Here is a 23,037-nt window from a genome sequence, read left to right as displayed (position 1 = left end):
TAAAAGTGATGAAACGAAAAAGGATTTTCATCTAATAGGCAAGATTTTCGTTTATCTTCCCAGGCCAATTCTGGAGAAAGATTGATGGGTGAAAGATGATCCTCAACATAAACAACGAAAAAAAGTTCTCCCTTGGCCCGAAAAACGCTTGCTTTGGTCTCATTGAAACGAAAAGTCGAAACCCTGAATTAAGGTCTTGATACATAGCCATCGTTAGTAGTTTCGAAGCCTTTCATAGTTATCGTTGATAACGCGTATTGGTATCGAAGAAATTAAACAAAACAACATTGGTATTAGTAGATGTTATTTCATTGGTTTGTTGTTATTCGGGTCGTCACATGTGTGACCGTCCATAGGTGTCATGTGATGCATTATTTGAATTAATTTATTTATCTAACGATTTTTTTCTAAATGTTTGTTCAGGTTTGGTTGTTGGATACTTGAGTTGGTATAGTTAGTTTTCATAAAGTCCCATTCTTGTTTTGGTTTTGATTCAGTGCATGATTCAACTTTGTCTTTGTATATAATGCTGGTCTAAAAACTTGATTTATTTCCAATAATGCGCATTTCCAATCACTAACAGCAGCAAAACCAAAGTCAGAATCATGTGAGAAAATTTAATTTGAATGCTACTGACATCAGCTTCAGCCACTCGATGATGCCATCCATGCGAATAAATTTTTGCAGCATCTCCTTCTGACGGAAAATTTCTGCCATCTTCAAGTGATATTATTCTCTCTATTATTCTGTACTAAACTAAAATGAGTAACATGGTAGTTACTCATCAACGTGTTGTTCCAGGAGCGCCCCATTTTGTGTGCAGGGAACACAAAATTGTATTAATCACTTTGAGCGTGTACTTGTGGCATCTTGCGAGTTGCGACAACCGCTTTGCAGCCATCGTGTTCGCTTTCCGTGAAGTCATGATTGAACTGAGGGTTACAGCCCAATCCGTTAGTTCGAGTTCACAAGTAGCGATGCACGCACGGGTTTGATTGGTTGAACGATTTTCAATAGTGCTTGGTAAAATTTAATTTTCAACAGTTTAGCGCCTTTAATCCATTGTTTTTAATAGTTGGGCTAAATCGTAAAGATTTCGTCGATCGATTGATACCAAAATCGATTGACGGCTAAGATAGCCCATACTTTCAGACCACTTTTCGTGACGGTCTCAAATTTGAATCTGCGGAAGGATCCTCCTAACTTTGCGAAGGACTTAATCCTACGTTCAAGAAACCTTGAAAAAGCGAACCTATACCAAATTCCTAAACGAAACAATGTGGCGGCTCCAGGTTTTTTGGAATGATTTTGTTTTAAAATTATACAAGTAAAAAATCTGTGTTATAGAAGTCTTCCTATGCGAATTAATTTGTATCTCATGCTAGCCAAAAATTTTTTAATATTTATCTTTTGAACCACATTACATACATACAATAGTAAATACAGAAAACATGTAACTGATTTTTTCAAAAATTTATGAATCAAACAGAACAATGCGCTGACGGCTGGATGCTAATTAATTGAAACAAACAAACCAACTCGAAAGAAGTTGTGAAGCGACTCTTAGGAAAATAAACTCAACTGCATGGAGGAAGCATAGAAATACAAACAAAACGACGGAGAGAAAACACTCACAGTCACAGATGCAACTTCTCGGCCAGCAATTTTCGACCACATCACATCACGTTCACACCGACTGGATGATGTGGGTGGCTCGCTCGACTAACCAAACGAATCCAACCAAATATCGTGACAGTGGCTAATGTATTAGATTGGGCCCTGAATCTGAACGGAATCGCAAGTGAAAGGGAGGCGGACCCGGGATACGGTCGGGAACCGCCACAGAGAAGGGTGAAAGTAAGTGCAATACCCCACGAACATGCACCCATACAGCAGCGTCAGCGTTGGCTACTGGGGACAAACGAAATCAACGAGAGTGGACGAGTGAATAAAATGGGTTTCAGTTTGTATTTTGTTTTCTCTCTGGACCCTTCCGACTAAATATCGGCTGCGTTCGATCCAACAGTTAGTTTTTTTTTATATTTTCATGTCTCCAACTGAGCGCGGACTTAACGTTGAAGGGAAGGGTATAGACCTCCTCCTCCCGTTCATTGGATTCATAAATGACGAGAGCCGGAGAGAGTAGGTTCCGCGTGGAGATGCGAGTAAGTGCCGTTATCTTTTCACTGTGTTTCAGCACCCACACATATTGGGATCAACACCGATGTAAGCATAATATCATTATCATGTTCTCCATCGCGCGTCAAACATGGAGCGTGGGGCAGATCGACAGTACACCGCGATTTTGAAATGTTAAATAAAATTAAATCATGAAATTGAGCTGCTCATTGCAAAGTGATCAAAACACTGTTTTTTGGAGAATAAAGGTCGCAATATTCTTTTTTCCCTTTCTCGTAATACTAACTATACGAAAGGCTATAGGACCACTCCAAAACCGAGCTTTTGATAGAAGGTTCGGAGACCCATGGTGTTATATACCAATCCACTCAGCTGACAGGCTGAAAAGAATTAAAAGTAACTTTGAGAAGAAGATTTATTTAATTAATATAGATTTAACACATATGGAAGAATTTTACATCAAACTGGCATAAAACCAGATCAAAAACCTTTAACTCGATGTTCCACGTGATTGTTGAACTATACATACCAACATAACCCAGTCTGTCTTTGTCTCCAGAAATAAAAATGGTGGATTATCCCAAAATAAAAGATCACTCTCCATCTATCGCTCAATGGTTAACACCTGGGTTAACGCTGCTGAGTGCTGGGCGTTCTTATTTTTCTGAATGAATCAACATCTCCATAGCTACCCAACTAGGTTTTTGTTTTCATCGCCTGCTACGAAAGAGCATAGCGGGCTAACCGTCACCTTCATTGGCGGAAGCGCCCAGCATGAGCAGCAGTTGTTTATATTTGGAATGTCAGATCCGATCGGGATGTAACAACAACACATTAGCGACCAATAGACAGGAGCTGCACTGCACTGAATAAATATGTTTTCATTCGGTTAGAATAAACAATTCAACAGCTCGCCGTAAGCAGCGCAGTTGTTTTGGCGAATGGAAACATTTCAATTTTTTCTTTCCAAACATGGTTTTCACGAGTTTATGTTTAATACGGTTGGACGATCTGTTGGAAAATAACAATTTCTCCTTTGCCGGAGGAATTTGTATTGGCGTTGGGGAAGGGAGACGTCGGCTGATAGGCCCATTAATTATTGTCGAACATTGAAATTGAATCTCGCGCACTGATGGATCTCGGGCCGATCCAACAGACAAAGTCCCAAAGCCAACCGAACGTCTCGCTTTAAATCCTATAGGCACACCAACACATCGTTTTTGTTGTTGCGAGAGCGGAGTGATTGGTATGTGGAGGCAATTCGACTGTGGTTGGTAGCTCTTGGAACGTGCCAACGACAAGAGAGAACAAGAGATGTCCATTCACCAAAACGAGCCGGTTGCCAGATGGATGTTTCAGTGACTGTTAACAAAAAGGTTCGAAAGTTTCATTGGATTTTTATTTTACTGATATTAGATATGTTTGAATTTTTATATATGAAAATGTACAGCTTTGTGAACTGGTCAGCTTAAAGATGGAATAACAAATATGGATTTTATAAGAATAACAAAGTGGATATCAATGTTTATTGAGATGATTTAAATTATAGTCGTATTCCATTAAGAGAAAATACATAATAAATCATAATGATATGAATTGAGTTGTTTAAAAGGAAAACAGTGTAAGTGAAAAAACTAAGTTTCAAGAAGACGAGCTGAGAAAGTTTTCAATATTTTGTACCTTCATTACAATGAAATGCAATTTTCCAACTTTTTGTGTAATATCTTTCATAATACAAGAAGAAACTAATTTAAGGTGATACGGAAAGCACGAACAATCATCAAATCGTCATCATTTTTACCATAGAATGTTTATTTTTTTTCTACAACAAATATGATTTTGAAAAAGTATCACCGACGCGTGCTTACTCGCAATCTACATGCCGATACATTTACAGTTACATCAAACAACTGAAAACCGAAATACGCCGTTCCAAAATTACGAGGTGAAAATGCTAGAAAGAGATAAAAGATAGGAAAAATAACACGGTGTGTAGTGCCTCCCCGAGTCACTTGAAAGAACTATGGAATACGTTTGATTGGGCATTTTGTTTAAATTTTCATTAATGGATTGAGTCTCAATTGGATTAGAAATAGAATTTAATTGGATTTGGAATGGACTGGAATTAGGATTGGTTTAGATTGGATTTGGATCCAAACTTAATTTGAATTAAATTCGAAAAAGAATTGGATGTGGATTGGATTTTTATAATGATTGGTATAAATTTTAATTGGAAATTAAATGAGTTGAATTCGATTCGGATTAGGTTTGGAGTCAATATGAACTGAATTTTAATTGGATTAAAAATGGAAATGAATTAAATTAGGGTTTGGATTACAATTGGATTGGATTTGTATTAGAATAGGTTTAGATTTGGATTAGTATTGGAATGAGTTGGGTTGGAATTGATGGGGAATTACATTAGATTTTGATAGGATTTGCAGTGAATTTGGATTGAATTTTTATTGACTAAAATAAATACTCCCCCTAAACAATTAAAAAATTCCCATAAAAAAATAGAAAATTGCCTATAAAGAAATCAGGGCATGAGCAATAAATAAATATAAAATTTCCACAAATAAAACAAAATTTCCATTAACAATTAAAAAATTTCCACAAAACAAAAATAAATAAGCACTTTTAAAAGCAAAAATTGCAATTATAAAAGAAGAATTTTCCATAAAAAAATTAAATGTTCAACGAAAAAAAAAATACCAAATTTCCATAAATAAATCAATATTAGCAATAAAAAATTACAAAATTTTCCACAAAATAAATATATTTTTTCCATAAAAAAATAAAAATTTTCCATAAAATGATCAATAAAGAGCAATAAAAAATAAGAAAATTTCCATAAAGAAATATAAAAAAGCAATCAAACTGTGATTTTTTTTCCATAGATGACCCCTTCTTTGAAAACGTTTAAAGTTCATGTAAAATTTCATCAGCTTTATTGCTTTCTTGTATTTTTTTATGGAAATTTTCTTAAATATTTATTTTGTGGAAAATTTTGTAATTGTGTATTGCTAATATTGATTTATTTATGGAAATTTTTTATTTTTTTCGTGGAACATTTTCATTTCTTTATGGAAAATTCTTCTTTTATAATTGATATTTTTGCTTTTAAAAGTGCTTATTTATTTTTGTTTTGTGGAAAATTCTTAATTGTTTATGGAAATTTTGTTTTATGTTTAATGGTTCCAGAGCCAAATCCAGAAATACAAACATATTTGCGTCTGATCTATCAGTAGTACTATTAGTAAGTTACAGCGGATGTTGAAACTTATGTGATGCCTCAAAACATGACGTTTTATCTGTTTGCGAGGCACCCTAACACATCAAAGTGGACGATTGAAATTATCGACGGAAAAGCATAATTGCTCTGCAACGAAAATTGAATTGAATTTCAGAAATAGTTATGAAATACTTTTTCCCATTTAACATATCTAGTGATGAAATAAGGAAATGTATAATTAAGAGATGGAATGAGGATCATACAGGCGCATGACTGATGCTCGGATTCCAGCATCCTAAAGTGCGATTTCAGCATTCGACATTCGACGATGATTCCCGGTTTTTTCCCGGCTGGAGAAATTGTTACTAAAATATTTTATTAGCGGATCTTAACAGGAAATTAGCAAGTTTTTATGTTTGTTTTAATAAAAATAATAATTTCTTGTGAATTCTAATTATAGAACAGATAATCTCCAAAAGCTCATCTTTGGAGCCTAGGACAGCAAATCTCTAATCAATTAATTCAAGAAATTCCTGTATAACTTTTAATAGAACAGAAAAAGTTGAAGCACTTGAAGTGACTTAGGCTTAGATTTTCCTCGCAATTCCTCAAGGTAGAATTAAACTAAAATAATCTGAAAATAAGTCTAGTATCTCTTGGAATTGCATCAGAAATTTATTGAAGAAGTTCTTTAACTCTCTAAGACCCATATTTTTGTTTTCACTACTTAAGGGTCTGTCTCAATTGGATAATTAAACTGAAATTAAACTTAGAAGTGACATTTCAATAATTATCGAATAACCCTGCTCGCAGAGCAAGATTACTTTTGACAGATATCGAATCATTTTCCATCGATGTCCTATTGGAATTGCTGGGTAGCACCAGCCATTCTTATAACGGGGTGATTTTTTAATTTTCGAACTGTCACTTTTAAGTTTAATTCTCCAAATGAGACAGACCCTAAGAACACTTTTTTAAATCGATCTTTCCTAAATTTTAAGAAATTTCGTAAAAACAAATTATTTGTTTAAAAAAAAGTACTGACGTTTTTCCAACGCATTTAAAGTTCGTAAATTTTCATAAAAATAATCTTGAGTTCATTAAAAAAAATTAAAACTTTCTCGTATTTTTCTTATTTTGAGCGTAAATATGTTTGACTTGCAACATTCGTTTTTGGGATCATTGTGGATTTGATTTGGATTAGACTTGGATTGAATTTGGGTTGGAATGGATTGGATTTGGATCAGATTTGAAATGGATTAGGATTGAATTTTATTTTCCATTTGGGCTGTCAAACCATCAAAAATTTGATTTTTTGTATCAGTGCACAGGTAAAAAGTGAGGTTTCGCGACGCCACTGTGTGGATTGGATTGGATTTTGATTGCGTTTGGTTTGAACTTGAATTGAATTTGAATTGGATTGAATAGGATTTGTATTAGATTTTATTGGATTTGGATTTGAAATTAATTGGATTTTGATTAGTTTTGGATTTAGATTGGATTGGAATGGATATTTGGCTTTCTTTGCTGCTGAAGTGGAATCAGTCTGGGAAACTTTCTTCGGCTCGTTTTTACTGATTCCTAGGTGTCTGTCGGAGTAAACGCAAAGTCCGCGCAACTCACGTGAAGGAATAATAATTATTATAAATAAATTGTCATACTTCTTTGTCGCGTGTACTCTGACTTCCTCCATAGGATGACTACCAAACGCCGTTGACAGCCCAGCTTTCACGATTCACGTGGCGCGTGCTTAGTCTCTGTTCCAGTTTCCGTCGGGGATGGTTGCAGCGGGACACTATCAGCCAGGGTTGTGCTGAATCATTCTCATACGATGAATATTGAAATTATCATTTGATATCTTCTCAGTTGTGGAAAGAAGGGGAGTTTTCATCAGCGATAACTTTTCAAACTTTGAAATGGACAGATCTCGATTTTTGGAGAGTACATTACTTTCATCTAAGAGATAGTGATTAGTCCCAAATCAACATCTGTGGTAACGGATGAAAGTGATGCTCCTCTCATACAATATTCTTGGCGTACCACCTACGAATTTGTGCGAAATGATCAATGCTAATGGTGAATTTTAGAGTAAAACAGGGTATGTGACAAAATCGGAAAAAAATATTTCCAATTTTTTAATTCATTTCACAAATACAAATGATTTTATGCCTTGGGAAGGCAAAATGCGTTAACGGTGCCCGTTATTCCTTGTCGAAAATGCTTACAGAATCCTTCACAGGTACTCAGAAGTCATTCATAATAAACTACAGGAGATGAAAGTTATTTCATACAAATCAATGTTGTTTGCTGTATTATTTACGAAAATAAAAGTAGGTTGTATCAGAATTACGTATTACACAGTGACTCAGAACAGTCATTATAAGTTTCGTGCTTAAATCATTTTTCGAATTTGATTTTTACCATTCATCAATTCACGCGCGATTTAGGCAAATTACTGTGTATAACAAGTTTTCAACAGTGCCGGACGAAATTCAATTTTTCAATAGTTTAGCGCCTATATTCAATTTTTTCTAATAGTTGAACAAAATCTTAAAGCGTTTGTCGATCGATTGATACAAAAATCATCTAAATCGGTTGGAATGTGGCTGATTTATCATACTTCCTGACCACTTTTCGTGACGGTCTCAAATTTGATTCTGCAGAATGACCCCCCTATAATTTCCCATAAGACGTATTCTACGTCAAAAAAGACGACAAAAATTTTCAAACATTTTTGGGGTGACAAAATCGGGTCAACACTGTACATGAACATTAATCATTGTTGACTTGAGGTAAATTGAACTAACAGTTGATGAATAACAATTACAATTAGTGTACATTTTTCTTTAGCATACTCACGATAAATCTAATGCTGAAACCAATATTATAACATGTTATCTAATTAACGTTAAATAAAGGAATTTCACAAACTTTCTAGGAGCACTGCATATTCACTCACGCACACAGTGGCCAAATTCTGAGCCCATTGAACAATAATTATTGCTTGTTATATTTTCTCTTCTCTTCTCCGACATCATTCACACCAAACAGCTTCAATGAATAGAAGAAACCATCAACTTCAACTTGTTCCTAGGACTAAGACCCAATCCAGGAATAAATAACTTAAACATTGAATATAAAACGTTTCTTTATTCGTGGATGATAACTCTTTCAAATATGTTCAAATGAGATTCTTCTTAGCACAGCAATTCACCATTCAGATCACCCAACGATCCACGGTTTCTTTATGTCTCCCTTCTTTTCCGATTCGTTCTTCGGATGTCTGACCGTCCATCCGCCGTCGTGAGTCATGGGAGGAGGTCGTCTGAAACTGGTAGAACCAGTTTTATTTGCTCCGATTTTTGCTTCTTCATTTACCCATAAAAAACCGTGGATGGTAGATTTCTTGCTGGTTGTTTTCTTTTGTCTCACGAGATTATCAACTAAACCCAACTCGTAAATAAAACAGCAATAGCAAACATGAAAACACTCACTTTCGACAACACAAACAGCAAACTCCGCTGACGGTCAATAATTTTTGCCCATAGAATTTGTAATCAAAACACTCTTTGCATCCAAAGCACTTTGTACCGCTGAGACGATTCCACGAAAGCGGCTCCGGACACCACAGAAGATGGTGATGGCCGCGGATTATCCGGAAAGCGCACCAAAGCAATTCAATTCACCCACCAGAGACGCGACCGTCGCGAGCCATACAATCACTTTCCAGAAGAGAGGACCGAAAACCACCAACACGACGGTGAAAAGCCAACACGTAAACTGAACAACGGAACTCGAACGATGGAGCGACGGACCATCGCGCGAAGGTAACGGGTTCCGCACGCTAATGATCGCTAATCGATCTTGCGTCTAATAAAACGGACCAGTTTCGCGAAAACATTTTGTTAATCCATATGGTGACTTTGTACAGCATGCAACAAATAATTTAATACAATAACAAATAACAAATAAATTGAAACTAATTAAAATTAACGATACGAAACGTATATAACGTATATAACAATAGAAACGTTTATGAAAATATTTATATTTCAAAATTAAAATTAGGTTTCCATAATGTACTTGATTAAGTAATTTGTATCGAACAAATAATAATTTTTAAATTGTTGCAAAACTTGTGGTAAAATTTAATAAAAAGAATGAAAGGGTACGGTATACTGCGAAGATTCAAGTAAGCGTGTATATTCGACTGGTGGAACTCATGAGAACCGATCTCAATCCAATGCACACTATTTGACAGAGGTTTGGCTGAGCGGTTGTTCGTGTTTGTGCTCAGAACAGAACTTAAAAACATCACATATATGTATACCGGTATACCGATGTGCTTTCCTACCGGGGGTCTGATGTTTTGGTTGTGTTTTCGTAGCATAGATGCAGTCTCTTTTAAACTGCTTTTCGTTTATGGAACTGTCAGTGTGGATCGCACCTATCTCTTTTCTTCCCGTGATTATCCTTTATGGCTGTCAGTGCGGAATTTCCAATGTTGACTACGAAACAAACTGTGGTGGAGGTATACAAATGTCAGTCCCGTGTTTCCTACAGGTGTGGGCCAAACCCTAAAGAAGCATTTGTTGAACGAAAATTCGCTCGTTTGAGAGAGAAACTCTCAGCAGTTTACATTATTTTTTCGACTAATACAGACTTAGAGGACTTTGACCCAAACCTTTACTGAAGCACATCGATCAGAGTCAGTTACTCAGAAGAACTCACCATGGTTGCAATAAAAAGGGCGTCTGAGGAGGAAATGAAAAAATCAGCTGGGTACACGCTAACGGGGATATACCCGGAATTAATGCAAATAACTCATGTGCAGCAAAACCACAGACAATCGAACGAAATGTTCTATTTTGACAGAGAGGGCCACCATACGAACAACTCAGTTGAATTCAACTGACTTGCCAGAAGTTGATCATGTATTCAACTTTTTCTTCCCTCAAGTGAGTTGAACAAAGGTGTTTAGGCCATATTCAATTAACCTTTCCCGTCAAAAATTGTATCTTCACTACTAAAAATCCACACATATTTATTGGCAAAAATCCATAGATTTAACTTATGATGTATATCAGCGCACACATAACCATTCTCCACGCGAACTACTAATAAAATATATCTCCAAATAAACTTTATGTGTGGTCTCGAATTAGCAATTATTTAATTTATGTGTGGTTCTATATCGATTATATTAGGGTGGTGCTATTGCAAAAATTTATATCGGCGACACATATATCTTATATAGATATTTTTGGCAGTGTTGTTTTATTGTCTCAGTTGATTCTTTGGCTTATTTAAGGTCCACTTTCCCAAAGAATCCATATTTTTTTAAGCCTCTAAGTTAGAGATGTTCCGATACTTCGATACGATAATCGAATCAAAGTATCGATATCACCGATATATTGGAATGAAAATATCGATATATCGGAAAAATCATATGATATTTAAAAAATCAAAATATAGAATATGTTTGTTGTAGTTAATCATGTACTATCGTATTACTGCATCACACCTTTTCTATTACCTAATCCAGTGGCGTTTCCCTAACCTCAATCTACCTATACACTAGCTTCAAATTTAAGGAATTAGTGTGCGGAAATGCATACAATAATTAGGTTTTGGCTTAAACGACTTTCATTTTTTGCCTTTCTCGTACAACACAGTTGTACCGAAAGGCTATATGATTGTTCCAAAAAAGAACTTTTAATACAAAGCCCGGAGACCCATAGTGTTAAATACCGATCGACTCTGCTCGACAAACAAATTTTTTAGGCACACTTTTTGGAACTTAGCATTATCCGATTTACTCGCAACAAGTTGCATTTGACGGGGAATGCGGTCCCATTGTTTGCTATTAAAAATTGGCTCAATCGGACATTATATTTCGGATTTTTTGAAAAATCATTGTCCTCCATTGGAAAAAAAAATGTTGGAGGGACTCGAGAGTAGTAGGTTGAGGGTTCCAAGACACGAAGATTCTTTTTCGCAAATTTCATATCAATTTGTTCATTTCGAAACATGTGCTGTACATATGCACAGCCAAGATATTTAACAGAAAATTCTCTCTTCGGAATTTCCACGAAGGTTTTTAATGTTTAAATTCATTTTTTTTTAAATCAGATTTTTTTTACGAGAAAATCGATTTTCACGTCAAAAATTATCTAAATTATCATATGAACACGTCAAATATATAATTCAATTCACATGAGGATTTAAGGACCAGCGGTATAAGATACCCTCCTTAGCCGTGCGGTAAGACGCGTGGCTACAAAGCCAGACCATGCTGAGGGTGGCTGTGTTCGATTCCCGGTGCCGGTCTAGGCAATTTTCGGATTGGAAGTTGTCTCGACTTCCCTGGGCATAAAAGTATCATCGTGTTAGCCTCATGATATACGAATGCAAAAATGGTAACTTGGATTAGAAACCTCGCAATTAATAACTGTGGAAGTGCCTAATGAACACTAAGTTGCGAAGAGGCACTGTCCCAGTTTGGGGATGTAATGCCAAAAAGAAGAAGAGAAAGAAGATAGGAGAATCCACATAAAGGTTATTAGTTAATAACGGTTATGTGTTTTTCCACATATATGCTATGCGAATTCACATAGCCATTATGTGGGAAATGCTATAGTCAAAATTTATGTTTGCCACACATAATGGATATGATTGGATTTTTGTCAGTGAAGGACATTTGGTGTTGACAGCTACTTGAGCAAATCATGAACCACAGGGCGGGGTGGGCAAACATCAAACTCAATTAAAATGAAGAACGAATATTTTCTTCAGATTCAGAAATATGTCTATTGTTGCGCAATTCAACAAATTTTACCTTAGTTTTTTACCCGTCACGCGTTTCATGGGACACTTTTCAAGGGGAAACCCATTCGGCCGAATGCCACTAGGCCAAACAAACCATTAGGCCGAAACCCATTTGGCCATGCAAACGGGTTATCCGACCGAATAGGTCATTTGGCCGGAAAGGTCATTTGACCGAATAGGCTTCTCACTACTTGTTTTTAAGTATAGAAATTGTCGAACCGATATTCAAAAATTCGATCGTCGATACTAAATATTAAAAATTCTGATTAATCCACCTAGCGGTGGATCGATTCAATCATTTAGTTTTGCCTTAATGTTACAAATATCAAAGATAATTGTATACCTTACGGTTTTTGCAAACGCTTTATAGCGAATCAACCAACCAACCAACCTTATATGGTTCCACACATCATTTTCTTCATAACTTTTGAACATAATGACCGATTATTTTCAATCAACTAGGGTTTAGGATCAACTCCCGGCTGAACTTCTCGAACATGGCAGTGAGCAGCTTTACGAAGTTCTGCACCATGTTATGACGAAAATATGGGAAGACGTTACCTTAGATGGATTAAAGCAGGGTGATGTACTCTCGAATCCAGCTGGTATGCCATTATCACAAGATCTCATATGCTCCTGGGATTTGTTGACGACATCGATATTATCGGGATTGATCGCCGTGCTGTGGAAGAGGCTTTTGTATTTACCTTTTAAGAGGGAGACAGCGAGGATTGGACTCACGACAAATACCAGCAAAACGAAGTACATGGTCGCTGGCAATCAATGTGGGTTAATTAGTGGTGGTGGTAGTGGAATGGTGCTGGATGGCGCAAAATTTGAAGTGGTAGAAGAATTTGTGTATCTTGAAACAATAGTGACGTGCGATAATGATGTTACCCGCGAGGTGAAAAGCAGAGCGTTAATGAACAAAGCATCCAATGAATGATTAAATTTGTTATGATTAAATCATTCGACTCTATGATTAAAGATTATGAATAATGATTTATTCGTTTTTGACAAGGATTAATGATTATGATTAACGATTAAATAAATTTTTGACAATGATTAACGATTATGATTAATGAATAAAACGTTTGGAGTGTGATTAACGATTACCGATCGTGATTAAATGTTGGCACAATATGTGTATGATTAATGAATAACGATCGATATGATTAATGATTAATGATTATGAATAATCAAATTGAATGATTTGCATAGTGATCAATAAGCAAGTAACCTTTCTTCCAAATTGGGTTATTAAAAGGTATAAAACTTATATGATTATGATTAAAGATTAATGAATAAAAGTGATGTATGCAGTGATTTAAATTGATGATTAATGAATAAACTCAAAACAATTATGAATATGATTAGTGATTAATGATTAAATGTAAAGTTCTATGATTAACGATTAGTGATTAATGATTAAATCGTGTTTGTTGTATTTTATTTATTAATCATGATTAAATCTATGATTAATCACTAACGCTCTGGTGAAAAGGCGTATTCCAGCTGCAAATAGGGCTTATTACGGACTTCGTAACCAGCTTAAGTCCCGTAGTCTGCCTACGAAGACGAAACTCGCGCTATATACTACCACAGATAACAGTTATTCAGGCTAGAACAAATTTTATTGAAAATCCTGTGTAAACTTTTGAATTGATATACGTTGGCACACTACTGCCATCTACTCAACTGATTGCGGCAGTATACACGGATGCAGCTGATGAACAACCGTCGAACACAGCCAATGAATTTGACAGCCGCATTCGGGCTGCGTTTTCAATAACAATGATCCTTGCGTCATCTCCAATCGATTGCCAAACGCGGTCTCAATTTAAAATACATTTGAATTAACGGTTGCGGATGTTTACACACATATCGGATGCCAGCCTCAATATCTGTTATCTGTGATACTACTATGAGTCTTCCGGTAGCTTTATACGGCCATGAAATATAGACGTTAAAGGAGGCTGATCGGAGAGCTTTCGGAGTGTTTGAGCGTAAGGTGCTGCGGACAATACTCGGTGGTAAACAGGAGAACGGTATCTGGCGGCGTCACATGAATCACGAGTTGTACCAGATGTATAAAGGGCTGGATATTATTAGGCTTATACAACAAGGCAGACAACGGTGGGCTGGACACGTTGTTCGTATACCGGAAGAAAGTCAAGCGAAGATAATATTTAGTAGAGAATCCGGAAGAGGCCGCAGGCTTCGTGGAAGGCCGCGTACACGATGGCTTTTTGCAGTTAAAGAGGACCTGAGGGCGCTCAATGTTCAGAGCGACTGGAAGCGATTGGCCCAGGATCGAACCCAGTGGAGCGGGATACTCCATTCGGCGTAGGTTCATCGCCCATCAAGTATCAAGTAAGTAAGGTTTTATCCCACGTCGAATGCATCTTGTTGCAAGAAAATAGGTTAAGAAATACAATATGAAGAGGCTAATGTTTTTCCTTTTTCGTATGCACACACACATACATAGGACAGACAGACATTTGTCCAGCTCGAAGAGCTGAGTCGTTTGGTATAGAACATCATACGTCTCCGAGCCTTCTATGAAAAGTTCGATTTTGGAGTGAAATGAAAGCCTTTCGGTAAAACTTTGTTGTAATATCGCGCTAACGATAAACCACTAGACTTCCCCGGCACAAAGCTGCTCAAGGCTTGACATGGAAGAAAATAAAGATGAGCATCCAGGAGTTGGAAAGCAGCAAACTCAACCCAATCACGGTGCACAAAGTCCCTCGTCACGACAAGATGAGAAATATCGCGATCAGCTTTATCTGAAGCATGGCTCCACCACCTTCAGGGACCTGGTGCTGATCGGGGTAATCAACCAGACCATAGTTGACAAGGAGTGATATCGGGAAGTGCATCACGACGTCACGAAGTGCACTAACAGCTTCAACTATGGACACGGTACTATAAGCACTGCCACATGATGACGCGCTGCAACAAGTGTGGCGTACTGCCCAACTCAAGCTAAAACCGGGAAGCGGCGATGGATCATCGGCCGCGCATCGGCGACCTGAATGCCCAAGCTGGGAGCAACAGTCGCGGCAAACGAAAACGGCGTCATCTGGAGAAAGGCCATCGAAGTCACGATCCTGAGCCCAGATTTATTCACTCAGCTGAGTCGGTTCGGAATCCATGGCCAACATGAACGACCGGAACGAGCCGGTTATTCACCAAGAGCTCAGCTCTCAGGTTAGAGATTTGCAGTTCCACGAACCGAGCATTCAATCGCTTGTCTTTCTTCGTCGCTGTGATCTTCACCGACTGTCACCGGAATCACCCTAGTGCGCACATTTAAATTTGGTCAATTTATTTCATAAGTACTTGTCGATAAATATGAGCAGATTAACCTCAATTATAATTACCTATTATTATAATAACCTAATTAATTATAATAACCTATAGGTGTCCTCGCTCATGTGATTGCGCTTTTCGGAATGAAGCGGGAACAGACAAAATGCAGACCGGAAAGCTTTTAACCTTTTGGGGCGTAAGTACAATACTAGCTGGGAATTAGAAAATAACGAAAAGAATATTTGTGAAAGGTCATGAACATGGTGGCTGTACGCTGTCAAAAAAACTAGGTGTTGAAAAAGGTTTGGCAGTCGGAGAAACTGGAGGAGCTTCGTCCAAGACCGACGAGCATGGAGCCTAGAGTAACGCCTCACTGATATCATGAGTTTAATTCATGAAGATAGAGGCCAAATCATCAGCCCCGCTATCCCATGACCTAATAAAACGCCAACGAGACGTGCCCCAACTGTAGTCTGAGTCTACTATTCATTAGACGACGAATGATAACTTTTTTAAACATGGTCTTCTTTTATAGGCTGGGAAGTAAGACGCAGATAAGCAAAAGAAAGATCTCGACTTTTGTTATGAGTAATATCCGTCTGACGAAAATGTCTGCTTATCTCCGAGGAGAAAACATCGGATCTCGGCCTCCATTTTTGTATTTATGAAGCTATTTGTGCAAACCTATAAAGTTGTCTTGTTGTTCTTTTAAATCTCTGTCTGCATGGGAGCTTTGAGTAAATAGCGGAATTGTACTTTATAAATGCTGATAGTGACCGAACATCTGCTTCGTTAATATGACGAGGATCGTTGCCTAGAGACCTGTATTGTATGAGGTGATGGGACATGGTTGAACAGTTTAATTGCTTATTATGGTCGTCATAAATCAGCCAGAACAAAAACGAAAATCATTGCAGTTGTCAGCTTTTTGATTTCACCAAGCTGGAAGGAAATACGTATCAAAATTTCCTGAGATGTTGACTGAGACAAAAAGATGCTGGAGATTTTTAAAAAAATCAGTAAAGGAAAAAAAAGTATTAGTTAACAGTTAACAGGTTCATGAACAAAACCCACGCGATCTCTTTTTGTTTTCCTCAGTTCAAAATTAACAATGTTATGATTATTTTCTCAGTCTAAAGCTGGAGTGGCCTGTGTGGTGCATAAAAGTCTTCTCCATTCAGCTCGGTCCTTGGCTCGCCAACCACGCAGTCAGCCTGAGGATCCGCAAATCGTCCTACGTCCTATTCGATCCACGCGCATCTCGCCTTCTTGTTCCCGTCGGATCGTTGTCGAGAACCATTTTCACCGGATTACTGTGCGACATTTTGGCTACGTGCCCAGTCCACCGCAGTCGTCCGATTTTCGCGGTATGAGCGATGGATGGTTCTCCCAACAGCTGATTCAATTGAACCACGAATTAGCCTTCTCCACGTACCGTCCGCCATCTGCACACCACCATAGATGGTACGCAGCACTTTCCTTTTGAAATTACAGGGGTTAGACAAAAAGGTTGAGATATGCAAAAATTTGTCGAAGTTCAAATCAGCATAACTTTGCGTAGAATGATCCGATTTTGATCAAACTGGGACCATCGGACGCAGAAACTCTTCTAGTATACTGGCCTTATGCGAAACCTCTGATTGGCTCTTGGCCACCAGTGGTGTTCCAGGTTTCCCGAGGGTATGTTAAAAATGCATTTTTTCTGCTGCTTGTCATTTTATATGACGTTTACTTTCATCATGTTTTATGTTTTCCCCAGAAACTAGAACTAATATGCTGACCAATGCTGGCTGCAGATCGAAAATCCGTTAGGTAGACGCAGAGATATGGCCATTTTCGTGAAAAAGGATACGGGATTGGCCATACACCCTAAACAAATGTCACTTTCGCAGAACTTCCGGAACCTGTTGCAAATCGGCAAAAGAGTCTTACAGTCCTCAAAATATATCTCTAATAAAGATCCTATATTCATCGTCTTGGGAAAACATGAATTTTGACACCCATATATGCATGGTTCCAGATGGTGCCAAAACCGGCCCCTCCTGGAAGGCCCATGGAACCTGCTATACGGGTGGCAGTGGACACTATCATCCTGGAAATGTTTCTGTAATCATCGTCTCGCAAAGCCATGAAGTCAGATACTCATATTTGCATTATTCCGATCTGTTATCATTTCATCATGTTCCCGGTACCGTTTTTACGGAAATGGCCGTATCTCTATGTAGTTTAGATGGATTCTTGATATACAGCCACCATTGGCCGGCATATTAGTTCTAGTTTTCGGAGAAAGTATAAAACATGATGAAAGTTAACGTCACACAAAATGACAAGCAGTGGAAAAAATGAATCTTGAACATACCCTCGGAAAACCCAGAACATTTCCGGTGGCCAAGGACCAATCTCAGGTTTTGCAGAAGGACAGTATACTAGAAGAGTGTCCGCTTCTGATGGTCCTGGTTTTATCAAAATCGGATTATTATACGCAAAGTTATGATGATATGAATTTCGACTTATTTTTACCTTTCTCAACCTTTTTGTCTAACCCCTGTACATTACACGGTGTTGAGGAAATGGAAGTTTCGTAACAGTGTTCTTTGAAATCAGCGAATAGGCTTTAAAACTGATGTTATGGTCTTGGATTTTATCAGCTTATTTAACAGATTTACATGAACTGTTTTCAACAAGGTGGGAAAATGTACCAGTTTTCAGCAACCAACTATGCCAACATGTGTCGTACCAATTTTGTTTCAAAAGCTTTATTATTGTATAATAAAACTTCGACGTGTTGGTTGCTGCTTTATGTTCATATCATTGAGATGTTTGGTACTATCTACCAGAAAAGCTAAGTCACTCAGGTCAAAGAACTTTGCAATACTAAAGCAAATCTCCGTATTCTGCTTTCATTTCCGTCAACATCATTTAGAATTGGTGGTGGTGAATCCCTCACGTTGATAAAGTATACTGGCTGTCGTCTGTTAGTACTTCAGAAATATTGATCGTTTTCGCAAAAAAAAAGTCTTGGTAGATAATAGAAAAGTGCTGGGAAATATTACAATTCCACTGTGATTGCTTTTCCTTTCTTGGAAGTATCACAATGCAAACTAATGCTACTCAAGGAGTTTTTCCGTAGGCTACACGGTACCGACAATAGCCGGATATGCATTCCTTAAGAATCCAATCCTGACAGAATCCAAGTTTCAAAGAGCTCGCGTTTTCGGGGGCACACCACTCGATACGGAGACGGCGGACAACTGTAATTTTTATTGATTCAGCTTTGCTGCGTCGCAGCATGCGTGAAAAAATAAAAACGACAGTTGTGCGTTGCTTCCGTATCCCCCGAAAACGCGAGCACGTTGAAACTTGGATTTTCTGTCAGGAATTCTGTCAGGAGTGACCTTAACAAGTTCTCTATCATAGCAAAGTTTCATTCGTTTTGCCAAAATCTCACTAACAGCAACACTGGCCCATACTGCATTTTCGTGTTTGTCAGAGGGAAGAGAGATTGTTGCTTCGATAATCAAAAAAAGTTGAATCAATAATGAAAATTCATATTAAATGAGCATTTTACACGTGAAGCCATTTCAACATATTTTTTCCTGGTTTAGTGCAAATATCGTATTTAGAAGAGTGCCTGGCTTCGTAATATCATTTCAGATGATCTGATTCCTTCAACTAAAGTAATACTTTCCGAACAAATTAAGCAAACCGGCTATCCTTTGTTCATCAAGAAAACGCGATGTTCCACATCAACCTTTCGTTTCTTGGGGTCACTCGGTCATTGTTTGAAAGGGGAATAATTGGAACACAATCAAAGTAAAAGACTCGATTGACAGACTTATTTTTTTGTGAAACCCTAAATATCCTACAGTATTTAGTAATAAATTATGAAAAGAAGCTTCTCGAGCCACATAGATAAGCTTGTGGTCCGGTTATGCAGTATTTTCTGCCACGCCACGCGGACCACAAACAAAATGGAGCCAAGGGCCGCATCCGGCTCGCGGGCCGTACGTTGGCAGCCCTGGTGAGGAATAGACTGACCCAGGAAACAGAAAGTTGTCGAATTCCACGGGGCACCCCCCAGGATTGTGTCTTTTGGCGTAAAAATCAATCTTCCAGAATTTCAGCTCAATAGCTTATTGCAATTGGGCTCAGAATTGCAAAAAGGCCAGTTGGCATATTACAGAACAATTTCACAGAACATTGTATAATGATTGATTGAACTTTTATATAGTTTTCGGTTGATTCGATTCGATCAATAAATCCAAAATTACGCAATCCAGCTCCTAATAAATCAGCTGGAGGCTAACTAAAAGTTCATTTAATCATCGTACAATGTTCTGTGAAATTGTTCTGTAGTATGCCAACTGCCCTTTTTGCAATTTTGAGCGCAATCGAGCAATCAGAACCAATTTTCAGATCGAATGAGTGACGGAGGTGTGTTTTCCTATATATTTTAACTGAAATCCCCATACAAACTTCAAATCAAATGCGCCAGCTTATGCAACAAGCGATTGAGCTGATATTTTGAGAGATTGATTTTCTCACCAAAATACATAATCCTGGGGGGTGCCCCGTGGAATTCGACAACATTTTTTTCTCCCCATACTAAACTGGGCCAGTCTAGTACTACCGGTCTAATGAGTGTTTTGTAGATACAGTCGAACCTCCATGAGTCGATTTTGAAGGGACCATCGACTCATGGAAATATCGAGATGTGGAATAGAAAATACTTGGGAAGATCTTCGAAGGGACCATTTACTTCCATGAGCCGACATCGAGTCATAGAACGTCGACTTATGAAGGTTTGACTGTACAGTACTACATAGTCAGTTTAGAACAGCGGTGAACTCTATCAAAGCGTTTTGCAGAGTTCAAAGTACGTACGATTTCCTGTCATGATACGTCTCCGAATGTCTCTGCTGGTATCGTTATCGGAGGTCACCAGTGAGCCAAAGTACACGAATTCTTCGACCATTTCGATTTCGTTACCACCTATTATAATCTTCCCCTTTCTCTCACCACCTTCCCCTTTCTATTATAATCTTCGAAAGTAAATCTTCTCGGTATCTTTTTGGTTCTAACTGACCTTCTGAGGAAAACTGATTCATTTGAATCACTTCGATTTCTGCTAACATCAATTTGGAGACTCACCTAGTGATTCACATCACCTACGCTTATTTGTAACATTTTCTGATATATCTCGCTTAACAATTGATTAGGGCCTACAATGAAAAATAAACAAATTCAATTTTAACACCCTTCGATAGCATCCTCTAATAGCTACTAATAGTATAAAAATGTTCCGCATCTTCAATTAAATTACTTAGAAAAAACTATTTTTTATTGGGCCTACAACGTGTTATTTTCAAAATATGTGTAGGTCCACCCTAAAAAACGGCCAAGCCACTGTTTTTTTTTCTGTCTGGGATAAGCCTTTTCCAACTTCGGGCCGATAACGGGAATTTTTTCCGAACCGTCATCGGCTCAACCTCGGAGAGAGAAAATTTCCCCTCCCGAAAAGCCTTATCCCGTGTTTACTTTCGAAAAATGCCGTAAACAAAGGGTCTATGAATGACAAGCAAATGCAGAATGACTTATCAAGAAGGCCTATTCCAGAGAGAAAAATGAAAATAGACTTAAAATTTTATTTTAACGATTTCGACACATTCTTGCATGTTTTCGATGCAATTAAGGTTATGGATGGATAGATAGTGTTGATTATGTGCTTTTAGGAGTTTTTGCTGCCTAAAATACCATAAACCTGGGAAATAGGAATAGAAAATGTTATGCATTTTTTTCGAACGGCATTTTCTCAATGTTTACGTTTTGGCTGTAGGCCCTTTTCAAATGTTACGCTAGATATATATTTTTTTTATTCATTTCTTTATTTGGTAGGCACTCTGTGTTTCTTAACCGCTACTGTGCCGTGATCCGCTGTACAGAATCCACACAGAATCTATTTTTAGACATTCGTTGTTGTTATCATTGCCGGGTCCATCTCATCGTGAGTCCATTGTGTCCCTTTTGTCCGTATCGTGTATCCAAATTGCTCGTTGCATTGTTCGGTTGCCGTTTATCCGGGTACGTTGGAGGAATGCCTCCGAGAAGAACAATTCGGGACCGCTTTGCGATTTGGGCGTAACTTATTTCGTAAACAAACATTGGAAGGCGAATTCCTGCTAAAAGAAGCTTTTCATGGGAAAACCACGGTATGCATCCGACAGATTAAGCTTTCCTCTACCAGATAAGGGAATTAGTTTAGTATGAAAACGCTTGCATTCTCCGTAATCCATAAAGTTACGCCCAAATCGCAAATCAGTCCCGAATTTGTCAGTCGTCATCGGGCAGCCGTGTCAGTAAGACGCGCACCCCACCGTTTGGGGCACCTCAGGCGACTGACAAGGGCTTGGTGGAGGGGCTGGGAATCGAACCCATGACCGTACGCTTATAAGGCGAACGTGTAGCCAACTACGCTACGGGACCTGTTTCCTGCACAGATATTTCCCCTATCATCAATAATCTATTCTGTATTTTTCGATTCGTCAATATTTACATTTTTCTACATTTTCTTCCTGTATCTATCTCACTTGTACGTATTTTCGGGTTTATCGATATAAAAACATTTCTTGGCTTATATCTAAACAGTAACTCACTTGGGGATTTCCCAGTTACCGTATAAGGGGTACTGTTGTACCATGCAAGTATTTCGTTCAATCTCTTAGTCAAAGTTTTCCTATCGTTATGTTGTTCTAACAAGAAAAGCTTTTCAACAGAACAGAACAGAAAGCTTTTCACTGTCTGAATTCCTCGTTCAGCAGCACCGTTTGATTGTGGATGATATACTTGGACTCTTCATTATCTTAACATTAAGAGATTCCCAATACCGCACAAACTAAAAAGAACTAAAGGGTGATTCATTATCCGACACAATCTGCTCCGGTAACCCGACAAATTTGAAAAAAATCAATCAACTGTTCATTAACTTTTTCTGCATTCGTACCGTTCATTACCTTTGCTTCAATAAACTTAGTAAACGAATCTATGATCAATAGTATCATCTTGCCTTCAAACTCGAAAAAGTCAATATGGATTCTCTCCATAAGGTATGTACAACTTGGCCATTTAGAAATAACCTTTTCCATCGGAACGTTTCTTCTCTTATCACATATTTCACATTGTTTAAAGAACTCCTCAATGTCTGCTCGCATACCTTTCCACCAGAATTACCCTCTTCCTAGCATTTTTCCTCTGACAATGCCGTCATGATTGGTGTGTAACATCTTCAGTACAATTCTTTATAATTTCTCTGGAATTACTAACCTATCACCATAGAACAAACAATTATCTTGGCAACTCAAAGAATTATGTAAATTATAATAGTATTTTAGCCTATCCGGAATAATCTGCAGCCATTGAAATGAACAAAATCATACCCTTGTGATAGAATATTTTCCTTTGCTGTAAGTTCCGTTACATCACGTGTCTTTAAAGATAGTTCTGGATATTGTTCTAAACTATTG

The 23,037-nt window shown here is 37.8% G+C and overlaps 1 protein-coding gene across 7 annotated transcripts in view; it reads right to left on the bottom strand.

The window, feature by feature from the left end:
- Positions 1-9,169, bottom strand: part of LOC134213552 (disintegrin and metalloproteinase domain-containing protein 10) — a 260,648-nt gene extending 251,479 nt beyond the window's left edge. For 5 of the 7 annotated variants that reach the window (XR_009979479.1, XR_009979480.1, XM_062692694.1 and 2 more), the window contains exon 1: positions 8,869-9,169. The gene's annotated coding sequence lies outside the window, so the exon portion shown is untranslated. Of the gene's footprint in view, positions 1-8,233; positions 8,250-8,868 lie in introns of those variants that run through there. The other 2 variants (XM_062692699.1, XM_062692696.1) reach the window with 2 other exon arrangements.
- Between the last annotated feature and the right edge of the window lie 13,868 nt (positions 9,170-23,037).

Source organism: Armigeres subalbatus, chromosome 2 (assembly GCF_024139115.2).
Source record: "Armigeres subalbatus isolate Guangzhou_Male chromosome 2, GZ_Asu_2, whole genome shotgun sequence".
Classification (NCBI taxonomy): domain Eukaryota; kingdom Metazoa; phylum Arthropoda; class Insecta; order Diptera; family Culicidae; genus Armigeres; species Armigeres subalbatus.
The sequence above is the reverse complement of the archived record's forward strand: the minus strand, read 5'-3'. Positions and strand labels throughout refer to the sequence as shown.